Source organism: Alligator mississippiensis, chromosome 15 (assembly GCF_030867095.1).
Source record: "Alligator mississippiensis isolate rAllMis1 chromosome 15, rAllMis1, whole genome shotgun sequence".
NCBI lineage: Eukaryota > Metazoa > Chordata > Crocodylia > Alligatoridae > Alligator > Alligator mississippiensis.
In genome coordinates, this window is record NC_081838.1 from 3493011 (window position 1) to 3505666 (window position 12656).

At 63.9% G+C, this 12656-nt stretch overlaps 1 protein-coding gene across 4 annotated transcripts in view; it reads right to left on the reverse strand.

The window, feature by feature from the left end:
- The window catches only part of NRXN2 (neurexin 2), a 101653-nt gene extending 94402 nt beyond the window's left edge, over positions 1–7251 (reverse strand). For all 4 annotated transcript variants that reach the window (XM_059718386.1, XM_059718385.1, XM_059718384.1 and 1 more), the window contains exon 1: positions 7146–7251. The gene's annotated coding sequence lies outside the window, so the exon portion shown is untranslated. The remainder of the gene's footprint in view (positions 1–7145) is intronic.
- Between the last annotated feature and the right edge of the window lie 5405 nt (positions 7252–12656).

The window sequence follows — 12656 nt, forward strand, 5'->3', positions numbered from 1 at the left end:
CCAGGTGTCCAACTCCCGGCCCCACCCAGGGAAGCTCCTGGCCACGCCCCCACCCCTGGCCACACCCCATCCCCAGGGGCACTGGCAGGGGCAGCCATCGTGGTTCAGGCTAAGGTCAACGCCCCCCCCAACCCCACGAGAATACTAAAATCTCACAGGATTTGCAGTCCTGCCTTCTGATTGGCTGCCCTTCCCCCAGATGAGGCGGAGCATGTGGGGAAAGGCAGCCAATCACAGCTTCCTGAGAGCTCCTCCTTGCCACCCTCAGGGGCCCAGGACTGTACCACTCCTGCTGTCACAAGGGAGGGGCTGGAGGCAGACCGTACCATGCCAGAGGGGAAGGGAGGGCAAGAGGGAGGACTGTACCATTCACACAGACCAAGACCATACCATCGAAGCCCCGCCCCGACGCCTCACTATGAGCACGAGGATCCCCGTGAGCCTTCGCACCATGGTGCGATTTGCATGGGACCTGTCCCATAGCCCCTTGCACCATGGCGTGATTTGCACAAGGAACTTGCCCCCTGACTGCACCATCGGCCACATCCCTTGCACAAGGACCCTCCCCATCACCATGCGGGGGGGGGGAGGGACACCACGCCCCTCTCCATGGCTGTGCCCATTGCACAGGGACCCTCCCTGCCACCCTCCAGCTGGGGACACGATTGGCACGTGGCCCCTTGCACATGTGCCTCCTTTCCCTTGCACCAGAAATCGCTCCTTTGCACGAGGCCTGTGTCCTGCACAAGGACCCCACACAGCCACCTTCTCCCACTGGCCCCAGCACCAGCTCGGGCACCACTGCTGCCACACGCGCGTGCACATGCCCACACAGCGAGCGCCGTACCGGCACGATCACCCTTGTCACTGCCTGTCAGACAGCGCCGCAACCCCCCCAGCCCCCCCCCCCACAATCTGCATCTCGTTACCGCGCTGCCACCGAGGCATTATTTATAACCCAGCCGCGGCGGGAAGAGCGGGGAGGGGAGCAGGAGCCCAGCTCAGCCCCCAAGCAGAGCCCCCCCCCCAAGATCAGCCCCCCAGCATCAAGGGCAGGGCCCTGAGGGGGGGCCCATGAGGCCTGCTGGCAACAAGAGGGTCACAGCCAAGGAGGGGGGGCAGCATGGGGGCACTGGGGGGGTCATTCCCCTCAAGCCCCCCAGGCAGGTCACAGGAATGCAGGGGTCCCCCAGGCCCTCCCAAGCCACCAGGCCCCACGGCTCCCCCGAGCTGGGGAGGACCCAGGTGTCCGGGCTCCTGGCCCGCTTGCTCTCACCCCCAGCCCCCACTCGCCTCCCACAGGACCCTGGCGTCTGGGCCCTCGCCCCACAAACCAGCCCTACCCGTTTCCTCCCTGACTTCCCTGCTCCAGCACCCCGAGGACCGGGCGGCTTGGAGCCGGCGGCCCTGGGCTAGCTGGGCCCGATCCTGGGGCAGGAGGGTCATAGCCCAGGCTGGACGGGGGGACACGACACAGAGGGTGGGAGCAGGGGGGCTGGGGGCCAGGACGCCTGGCTCCTCTGGGAGGGGAGTGGGGCCTGGGGGTGAGAGCAGGGGGGCCGGGATCCTGGACGCCTGGGCTCTGATCTAGGGGGAGGGGGCCCTGGGGGGGGGGGCTCTCCCCTGCAGCCTCCTCCCTCCCCCCCTTGCCCTTGCAGAGCCCTTAATGAACATCTCTAATCAGGGGGGTGGGGGGGGCTGTCGCCGCGGTAACATGGGCACCGGGGAGACGGCATCATGCAAATGAGGCGCAGCGGGTTATTTATAACCCGGCCTCGTCGGCGCCCCTCGTTGGGTAACGGGGCCCATTAGCATGCGCCGCATAATTAGCCAATCACGGTAACTGCTGCACCTGCTGGGGGGGTGGGGGGGCTCCTCTGGGCCAGACCCCCCCCCCCCCCAAGCCCTGGGGAGCCGGGCCCCAAGCCTGGCCTGCTTGCCCGGGGGGAGCCCAACAGCTCAGAGACCCCCAGCCAGGCACTGCTCTACCCACTAGGCCCTGCAAATCACCAATCTCGTGCAAAACCCCACGTACAGGTACGCGTGCCAAACCCCGTGCGAGCGCCTCACACACGTGTCCACAAAACCAGTGCCACGATCGCACCCGTACATGGCTCACACTCGAGGGCCGGCCAAGGCCCCACGTCAGCCCCCCCCTGCACACAGGAGTGCATGCCCCTGAGCCCACGCCCGACAACACGTGCGTGTGCGAGGAAACCCGATCCCTCCCCAAGCACCGAGCACGGCCCAGCGTGCCAGAGCCACGTTCACACCCTGAGTGCGAAGGCAGGGCACTAGCAGCCCGGACGCCCGGGTTCTTTCCAGCGCTGGGAGAGCCGTGGGGGCGGGGGGCGAGCGGGGGGCCGGGAGCCCGGACCCCTGGGCTCTCTCCCTGCGCGGGGAGAGGAGTGGTGGTTGGGTGCAGGGGTGCAATCCCCAACCCCTTGGTAGGGTTTCCCCCCCGCCCCCCCCCGAGAGCTGGAGAGAAGCCAGGTGTCCGGGCTCCCAGCCCCCCCCCCCCGGTCTTACCCCAGCCCCCTCCCCTCCTAGCACTGGAGAGAGCCCAGGCGTCCGGGCTCCCGCCCTGCTCCCACCTCGGCGCGTTGCCGGAGCCGCAGCATCGATCGGCCGAGGCTCCCGGAGGGCGCTGTGAAGGTCGCAGGGAGAAGAAGGGATGGGGGGTGGGGGGGGAACGGAGTCAGGACCCCCCCAGTCCAGCCCTGCAGCTCTCCCGGTCCAGCCACCCCCCCCCCCCCATCACGTGTCCGTCTGGGGGAGAGGACAGGGGCTGCCCTGGCAGGGGGCCCTGATCCAGGCCTGATCCTAGGGCCCAGGCTGGAGCAGGGTGGGGGGGGCTCTCAGCTTCTTCCCCCATCCCCAGACCCCCCCCATGGGCTGGGGGGGCAGGGCTGTTGTGTGGCTGGTTTTAAATAACACCGAAGGGTTTGGGAGGGGGGAAAGACAAGCCCCGACTCAGGCCCTGGCCTCGGTAACCCCCCCAAGAGTGGAAAAGACCCCAGGCGTCCGGGCTCCCCCCACCCCCCAGCCAGCTGTGCCCCTCCATGCGCCCCCGGCAAAGGCAGTGCAGATCAACACGCGTGTCCAGTCCAGGGGGGCAGGGATGGGGGGGGTCACAGCCAGATCCTTCCCCAGATGCTGCCATGGCCCTGGTGCCCCCAGACCCACATGGGGGGGGGCAGGGCCAGGCTCCTCCCCAGCACCCAGGGGCAGCCAGCAGGGGACGCCGTGCCCGAGCCCCCTGGCACCTTTGGGAAGCTGGGGAGGGTCGGCGTGTGGGTGGGAGACCGGGAGAGCTGCTGCCCCAGGCGCCACTGCCCTCCACGATCACGAGAGAACCCAGGCGTCCGGGCCCCCAGGACCCAACCCCACGCAAGTACGCCCACAGAGCCCTCTTGCACACACACACACCCTGTTGCACACCTACCCTCCCCTGGCTCCAGCCTCTCAGACACACCTGCTCTGCCCCATGCTTGTGCAAGCACACACAGACATGAATGTGCATGCACTTGTGCAAGTACACACATACTTGCATGCATGCACACTTGCACAAAGATGCACACACCTGTGTACACAGACACTACGTGTGCAAACACTTAGAATCATAGAATCACTTGTGCAAGACCACACACGCTTCTGCAAGCACGCAGACATGTAGATGGGCGCACATGTGCAAGCTCTCCTTGCTTTTGCACAGATGCACACACACATGTGCAAGCTCCCCCACACACATATAGACTCCTCTCCTACACTTGTACAGGCCCCCGCACATGCATTCAAGCCCACACACTTATGCCTGTATGGGAGCACCCACCCTCCAGGCTCCACTCCCATCCCATCTCACACATGTGTGCAAGGACACACGCATGGACACTGGCACTCTGCTCTGGCTCCATGCACACACATGTGCAAGTGCACACGCACGTGCCCTTGGCCCTTCCAGTTCCTCCCTGCCTCCCTCTGCTCCCCACCCAGCCCTAGCCCCATGGATGAGATGAGTGTGCAGGGTCTCAGCCCAGTCCGGGGGGGGCACTGGGACTGGGACTGAGTCAGCCACTGCTGGGAGGGGCCCGGATGCCCGGGTTCTCTGCAGCTGTCAGAGATGATCTCTCTTGTCCCTCCAACCCCAGCCCTGGAGCAAATGGGTGTGTAAGCAGCACCCCACCAGGAGCCCCAAGTGTTCACACACAATTTGCACAGTGGCCTCCAGGGCTGAGGATGGGCCTGGTGTGAGTGTGGCACATCCCTGCATATACACACACACACAAGTGCATGCATGCACGCATGCATACTGCTTGGCACAGGCACAGAGACCCCTGGCATGTGCACACACAGCCTTACACATGTGCACACCCCATGTGTAAACAGACCACTCATACTTGTACATGGACCCCTTACACACACTGTGCCCAGACACATTCACCCCCTTGAAGAGTGGGCTCACGCTCTGGAGACACAGATGTACACACATGCACGCGCGCGTGCGCATGCACACACACACACTACCTACTACACACAACCTAGGCATCCAGGATGCACAGACATGCACACACAGAACCCAGGTGTCCAGGACACACACGCACACAAACACACACGCACTCGGCCCCAAGCCAGGTTCAAAAGCTGTTTTGGGGTGGATGGGCCTGGCCCAGATGCTGACCTCTGACCCCTGAGCCCTCTCCCACCACCCTCTAGGCTGGTGTCTTGGGACCTGGGGACACGGGGCTGAAATACAGCTGGCTCTGGTTGGGGGCGGGCGGGGGGCTGTGTTAGTGGCCAAATAAAACAGATGCAGCCAGCTCTGGGGTGGGGCAGGAACTGGGGGTACAAAGCCAGGCACTGGGATGCAGCTGGCCCTGGGGTGGGGGGTGTCAGTAGTTGAGTGTAACAGAGATACAGCTGCTTCTAGGGAGAGACCTTGGGCTCTGGGGACACGGGGCTGAAATGCGGCTGGCTCTAGTGTGGGACGTGTCAGTGGCCAAGTAGAACAGGGGCTACCAGCTCTGGGGGTGTCAGGCTGGCTTTTCAGCGTGGGGGGGGGGAACCCAGAGCAGCACCCTGCAGCTTGGCACACACACATACGCTAACACACATGCGCACATGTGTGCCCATACATGCAGATCCCCATGGGCACACACCCTCACAGGCTGCAGACCTGTGCACCCTTGTGCACACACCCTCTCGTGCACATGCTCTCCTCCAGTTGGCAGCCTGGCATGCGTGTGCACACGTGCCCATGTACTCAAGCCTCCATACGCTCACACCCATGCCCTCTTCTGCACACAAGCATTTGACCCTTGCACACTCTGCACATACACACATGCACACTCAAACTGATGTACTGTCTTGTGCACACATGCTGCTATGGGTGTGGACCCTGACACAAATATGTGCACTGTTGCACATACCCATAGGCTCCTGCTTACATGTTCACACACATGCATTTATGCACACAAGCACTCAGACCATGCACAAACATGTGCACTCCCATGGACATGCTGTGTTGTGCACGTGCTCCCACGGATGTGTACCCTGGCACACGTGTGTGCGCCCTTATACATATGCATGTACTTGTGCCTGCCACACTCACAAACTTCACTCAGGCACACACATACTCAACCCATGCAAACTCATGCACATGCACGTGCATGTGTGTACACACATATGCACGCGCACACCTGCATGAATGTGCATGCATCCACACACTTTTGCACGCACCGCCTGGGCACGTGGCTGGCAGGACCCTGTCTGGCTCTCAAGGAAGGTGGGGAACAGAGTGGGGGGGATCAGGGAGACCCCCCAAGGTGGCATGGGCTGTTGTTGGGGGGGGGTGGAGAGAGAGGAGCTGGGGAAACTGAGGCAGAGAGGGCTGGGCCCAAGGTCACCTGGGGTCTGCGTGGGGCAGGGGAGCCAGGCGTCCAGGAGCACTCCCCAGCTGCTGGTGTGGGGCGCACACAGCTTGGGGCGGCAGCCAGAGCCTGGGGGGGAACCGCAAAGCTCTGGGCTCCCCCCAGACATCTCACCCCGTGCTGCAGCCCCCCAGCACGGCTCCCCCACCCCCTCTGCCCCCCCAGAGACCCCCAGGTCTGCTCTGACAGCCCCGGACCTCCCAATCCCCCAGACCCTTCCCAGGCCCCTAGGCCCCCACCCCCCTGGGCCCCCAAGTCTCCCTCCAGCCCCCAGCCCCCTTCATTCTGCCCCTGGCCCCCTCTAGCCCCCCCAACACTCCCCCAGGCCTCCTCTGCCCCCCCTGGGCTCTCCCAGTCTCCCCCTGCCCCCTTCAACTCCCCAACCCCTGTCTGCCCCCAGGACGCCCCCCCATGCCCGGGGCTCTGGGTGGGGCCGGGCTGGATCCAGGCCTCAGCGCCCCCCAGGACAGGGAGATGGGGGGCTGGTACTGGGGCAGCAGGAACCCGGACCCCCCCCGCAGGGCTTGGTGGACTGGGGGGAGGGAAGGGGAGGCCTAGGGGAGGCACACGCGTGTGCTAAGGCTCGGGCACCCCTGCTCACACCAGCCTGGCTGGAGGCAGGGGCCAGCATGTGTGTGTGTGGGTGCGTGTGCAAGCCCCCTCGGAAGTGCCCGGCTCAGGCCCACGCCAGCCCTGCTGGAGGCGGGGGCCAGCATGGCTGTGCACGCGCGTGTGCGGGCCCCCTGGGGAGTGTCCCACACACGGCCGGGCACACGCGTGTGTTGTAAGGGGACGGGGGTCGGGGGGGGGAGGATGGGGGAGACAGACAACCCCCTCGGGCGGGCGGCACACGCGGGCACACACGAGCACACGCGTGCACACACGCGGGCACACGCGGCCACCAGCCCTGGGCAACACCCGCCGGCCGGGCCGCAGCTCGGGGGGGGGCCTGGGGGGGCACAGCCCATCTACCCCCCCGTCTGCAGAGAGGGGGCCCCCCCGCTGTCACCCCCGGATCCCGGCGACTGAGCGCCCCCCGCTGCGCCCCCCCCACCCAAAGGACCCCCCCGCCGGCGCTGTCATCCCCCCGCAGAGGACCAGGCGTCCGAGCCGGCGCATCCCCGCCCGTCCCCACGGCAACGCCATGGCAACCCCCTGGCGACGGCGGGGGAGGGATGCGGCAGGGCCCGGGGTCCCCCCAGCACCCCGCTCCGGTACCTGCGGCCCCGCTCCCGCTCCGGCCCCGGCCCGGCCCGGCCCGGCCCCGGTCCCGATCCGGATCCGGCTGCGGCAGCGGCGGCGCGCGGAGGCGAGACAATGGGGAGCGGCGCCCGGCCCCGCCCCCGCGCGCCCCCGCCCGCGCGCCCCCGCGCCGCCCGCAGCATCCGCGCCCGCCCGCGCGCGCCCCCGGCCCGGCTCGGCCACGGCGGGGGGGACACCCGGGCCCTGGGGATGGGGGCAGGACACTGGGGTCTCTGGGAGAGGGGGGCACGGGCGCCTGGGTCCCCTGGGAGAGGAGGGGGGCCTGGGGATGGGGGCCGGGGCCCCTGCAGGAGGAGGGGGCGCCTGGGGGCAGAGGGGGCCAGGGTGCTTGGCTCCCCTGGGGATGGGGGCCAGGACACTGGGCTCTTTGGGAGAGGAGAAGGGAGCTGGGGGGCCAGGTGCCCAGGTTCCCCTGGGGAGGAGCAGGGGCCAGGGGTGAGTACACTGGGGGGGGGGGGGCAGGAGCCCAGACACCTGGTCCCCTCCCCCCTGCATCCCAGCAGCCAGGATCAGGCCCCTTGGCTCGGGGCTGGGGACACCCTGCGCCCACCCCAGCCGTTCCCCTCCTCCAGTGAACCCAGGGGCCGAGCCCCCGTCTCCCCCCAACCTCCCCTTGTCTCGCGGAGAACCCAGGGGTCCGAGCTCTGCCCTGCCCCCCCCAAGAAGGACCCGAGCGTCCCCCCAAGAGTCCCCCAGCCCTGCCCTTCCGCAGAGCCCAGGCGTCCGGGCCCCCGCCTGCAGCCTGTGGTTGAAGCTGGTTCCTCCTTCCCGGTTCCTCCTTCCAAAGCTCCCGGTGACCCAGGAAAGGCCCCGGCCCCGGCGGGGACCAGCCGCGGAAGGAAGGTCTCGCCCCAAAGGACGGTCAACCCACTAAAAGGTCAAATAATGCCATGGCTTGAGTCCAGCGCCTGAATCCGGAGCTGGGGCCAGGCTGGGATCATGGAGAGGGAGCTGGGATTAGGCTGGGATTATGGAGTTGGAGCTGGGATCACACTGGGATTATGAGGAAGGAGCTGAGAGTAGGATGGGACTATGGAGATGCAGTTGGGACGAGGCTGGGATTATGGGGGAGGGGCTGGCATGACACTGGGATCATGGAGGAGGAGCTGGGAACCCCCTAGGATTTTGGAGGAAGAGATGGGGTCAGGCTGGGGCTATGAAGAAGGATCTGAGGCGAGGCTGGGATTATAGGGAAAGTGATGGGATCAGGCCAGGATTATGGGGGAGGGGAGGAGTTGAGACAAAACTGGGATTATGGAGCAGGAGTTGAGAGAAAAATGGATTTATATAAAAAGACCTGGAATGAGGCTGAGATTATGGGGCAGGAGCTGAGATCACACTGGGATTATGGAGAAGGAGATGGGATCAGGCTGGGGATATGGAGGAGGATCTGAGACGAGGCTGGTTTTACGGAGAAAGGGATGGGATCAGGCTGGGATTATGGGAAAGGAGTTGGGACAGGACTGGGATTATGAATTAGGAGCCAAAAGGAGGCCAGGATTATAGGGAAGGACCTGGGATGAGGCTGGTATTATGGGGCAGAATCTGGGATCACACTGGTATAATGGAGGAGTTGGGGTCCTGATGGGATTATATTCCCAGCCACAACTCAGCTCCTTCCTCATAATCCCTGCCCGATCCATGATACAACCCCATAATCCTCAACCTCCTCTCAGCTCCTTCTTTATAATTCCAGTCTAATTCCAGTACCAACCCCACCATCCCAGCCTAATTTTAGCTCTCTCTCCAGAATCCCAGCTCTGGATTCAGGTGCTGGATGTGAGCCATGGGATTATCTGACATTTAACCCCCCCAACCCTGCGGCCAGTCCCCGTTGTGGTCTCAGCCTTTCTTGAGCCAAGAGGAACTTGGGAACAAGGAACCGGAAACAAGGAGCCAGCATCAACCGCAGGCTGCGGGGAAACGGGGGCCGGACGCCTGGGCTGTTTGGGAGGGGCAGGGGGTACCTGGGGAGAGACGGGGGCCTGGACGCCTGGGTCCTCTGTGGGGGGTTGAGGCCCAGACACCTGGGCGCTCTGGGGATGGGGGCCCAGCCCCCTGGGCTCCTTAGGAGAGGAGAGGGGAGCTGGGGCTCCAACACCTGGGTTCTGGACACCTGGGGTCTGCGGGGCTGGGGGTCCAGATCCCTGGGTCCTCTAGGGGTGGAAAAGGGTCTGGAATGAGGCTGGGATTATAGGGATTATGGAAGAGGAACTGTGACGAGGCTGGGATTATAGGGAAGGAGCTGGGATCAGGCCGGGACTACTAAAAAGAATCTGGGAATCACTCTGGGATTATGGACAAAGAGCAGGGAACACACTGGGATTATGGGGAAGGAGTTGAAAAAATGCTGGGATTAGGAGAAGAAACTGGGTTTATGATAGGATTATTATCCCACCAACATCTCATCTCCTGCCCCATAATCCCAGCCTCATCCCAGGTCTGTCTGTATATTCCCAGCCTTCTTGCAACTCCTGCTCCATAATCCCAGTGTTGTCTCGGCTCCGTCCCCATAATCCTGTTCTGATCCCATAACTTTCTCCAAAATCCCATTTTGATCCCAGCCCCTTCTCTATAATCCCAGCCTTGTCTAGATCCTTCTTCATAGCCCCAGTCTGACCCCATCTCTTCTTCCATAATCCCAGCAGGATCCCATCTCCTCTCCCATAATCCCAGCCTCATCCCAACTGCATCTCAATAGTCCCATTCTACTCTCAGTTACTTCCTCATAATCCCAGTGTGATCTCAACTCCAACCCCATCCCCATAATCCCATTTTAATCCTGGCTCCCTCTCTATGACCCCAGCCAGATTCAGGCGCTGGATTTGAGCCATGGGATTATTTGTTATTTTAGTGAGTTGGCTGCTCTTTGGGGCGAGATTTTCCCTCTGCGGCCGGTCCCCGTCGTGGTCATGGCCTTTCCTGGGTCACAGGGAGCTTTGGAACAGACCAGCCTGGAGCTTCCTGCCAGACCGACCTGGTGGCCATCTACGACCAGGTCACAAAAGCCCTGGACGCAGGTGTCGCGGTGGATGTAGTCTTTCTGGACTTCAGGAAGGCTGTCGACACTCTCTCTCACCCCATTCTCATTAAAAAACTAGGGGACTGTGGTGCCGGCACCTACACAGTCAGATGGGTCGCTAACTGGCTGTGGGGCCGCACCCAGAGAGCGGTGCTGGACGGGTCCTATTCGACCTGGAGGGATGTGAGCAGTGGGGTCCCCAGGGCTCGGGCCTCGGGCCTGCACTGTTCAACATCTTCATCAGCGACTTGGACGAGGGGGTAAAAAGCACCCTGCTCAAATTCACAGATGACACTAAGATGTGGGGGAGGTGGGCACGCTAGAGGGGAGGGACAGGCTGCAATGGGACCTAGACAGGTCACAGGGGTGGGCGGATGAGAACAGGATGGGGTTCAACACTGACAAGTGCAAGGTGCTGCACCTGGGGAGGAGGAACCAGCAGCACACCTACAGGCTGGGGAACTCCCTTCTCGTCAGCGCAGAGGCAGAAAAGGATCTTGGAGTCATTTTAGACTCCAAGATGAACATGAGCCGACAGTGCGGGGACGCGGTCAGGAAGGCCAACCACACCTTGTCGTGCATTCATAGATGCATCTCGAGCAGGTCCAAGGAGGTGATCCTCCCCCTCTACGCGACACTGGTCAGGCCGCAGGTGGAGTACTGCGTCCAGTTCTGGGCACCGCACTTCAGGAGGGATGTGGACAACATGGAGAGGGGCCAGAGGAGGCCACCCGCATGGTCAGGGGCAGCAGGGCAGGCCCTACGAGGAGAGGCGACGGGACCTGAACCTGGTCAGCCTCCACAAGAGAAGGTGAGAGGGGATCTGGTGGCCGTCTACAAAATGGCCAAGGGGACCAGCAGGCAATGGGAGAGTCCCTGTTCCCCCGAGCACTACCGGGAGTAACAAGGAATACCGGTCACAAGCTGACAGAGTAGATTCAGACTAGACATCAGGAGGCGCTACCTCGCTGTCAGGGCGGCTAGGATCTGGAACCTACTTCCAAGGGCAGTGGTGCTGGCTCCTACCCCGGGGGGCTTTAAAAGGAGGCTGGATAGACACCTTGCCGGGGTTGTTTGACCCCAGCATCGTTTCCTGCCCAGGGCAGGGGGTCAGACTTGATGATCTGCTCAGGTCCCTTCTGACCCCAGAAACTATGAAACCAGGGAACAAGGAACGAGGAACCAGCTTCACCGGCAGGCTACGGGGATGGGGCCAGACACCTGGGCTCTCTCGGCGGTGGGAGACGGGGTAGGAGCAGGGCCCGGATGCCTGGGTTCAGTGCCTGGACTGTGGCCAGTTCTGGGGTGGGGGGTCCAGACCCTCCCGCATGGGCGCACCCTGGGGTGGCAGCACCTGATCCACACCCGCTCCCCCGCAAGGGGGGACAGGCCTGTGGCGGGCAGGGGACTCGTTACTGCTGCTGCTAATTCCCATGGAGTGCTGGGCCTGGGCCCCAGGCCAGCCCCACACCCATCCCCCCAGGCTGCAGCTGCCTCTGGGGCCCTGCCCAGGGTCTCAGGTGGAGCCCCCCAAGCCTGGTGCTAGGTCTCACCAGCCCTAGTTAGACAGTACCCCGCGCTGCCTGGCATGGGGGCCCTGCCGGCTCTGCTCCAGCCCCGAGCCCTGGTATAGATGGGTCCTACATGGCACCGGACCTCATCTGCCCCGGCCGAGCCACCAGCCAGAGGTTGCGACTGGCTCTGGGGGCAGCAACCAAGTGGAACAGGCACCCAGCTCCTGCCCCAGCCCCCAGTGCCCCCTGCTGGGGCTCTGAGGACATCGCCTGGGGGCTGGGATGGGAGGCCAGGGGCAAGGCCAAGGGGCATGGCTCCATCCTGTGGTCCACCCCAGAGCTGGGCACATCCCAGTGAGGGGCCCCATATCCCAGCCCCAGAGCTGGCTGTATCTGTTCCACTTGGCCCCAGAGCCAGCTGCATTGCAGCCCCATGTCTCCCCTGCCCACCCCAGAGGCAGCCGCACCTCTGTTACACTCAGCCGCCAACACCCCCCACCCCAGAGCCAGCCGCACCCCAGCACCTGGCTTTGTACCCCAGCCCCTGCCCCACCCCAGAGCCAGCTGCACCAGTTCTACTTGGCTGCCACCACAGCGCACCACAGCCCCAGCTCAGACCTGGCCCCCTGGCCCCAATGCCCCCTGAACCAGCTGCCTCTGTTCTACTCAGCTGCTGACATGTCCCACCCTAGAGCCAGCCGCATTTCAGCCCCAGGGCCCAAGGTCCCACCCCAGAGGCAGCCAGACCTCTGTTCCATTAGCTGCCGAAACCCACAACCCCAGAACTGGCTGCATCCCAGCAAGATTCCCCATATCGCAGTCCAGCCCCACTGGGTTATTTCTCTCTGTGCACCAGAGAGAACCCAGGCATCCGGGCTCCCAGCACCCTCTGCTCCCACCCCCAGCCCCCTTGGCGGGGGGCTTGGGGGC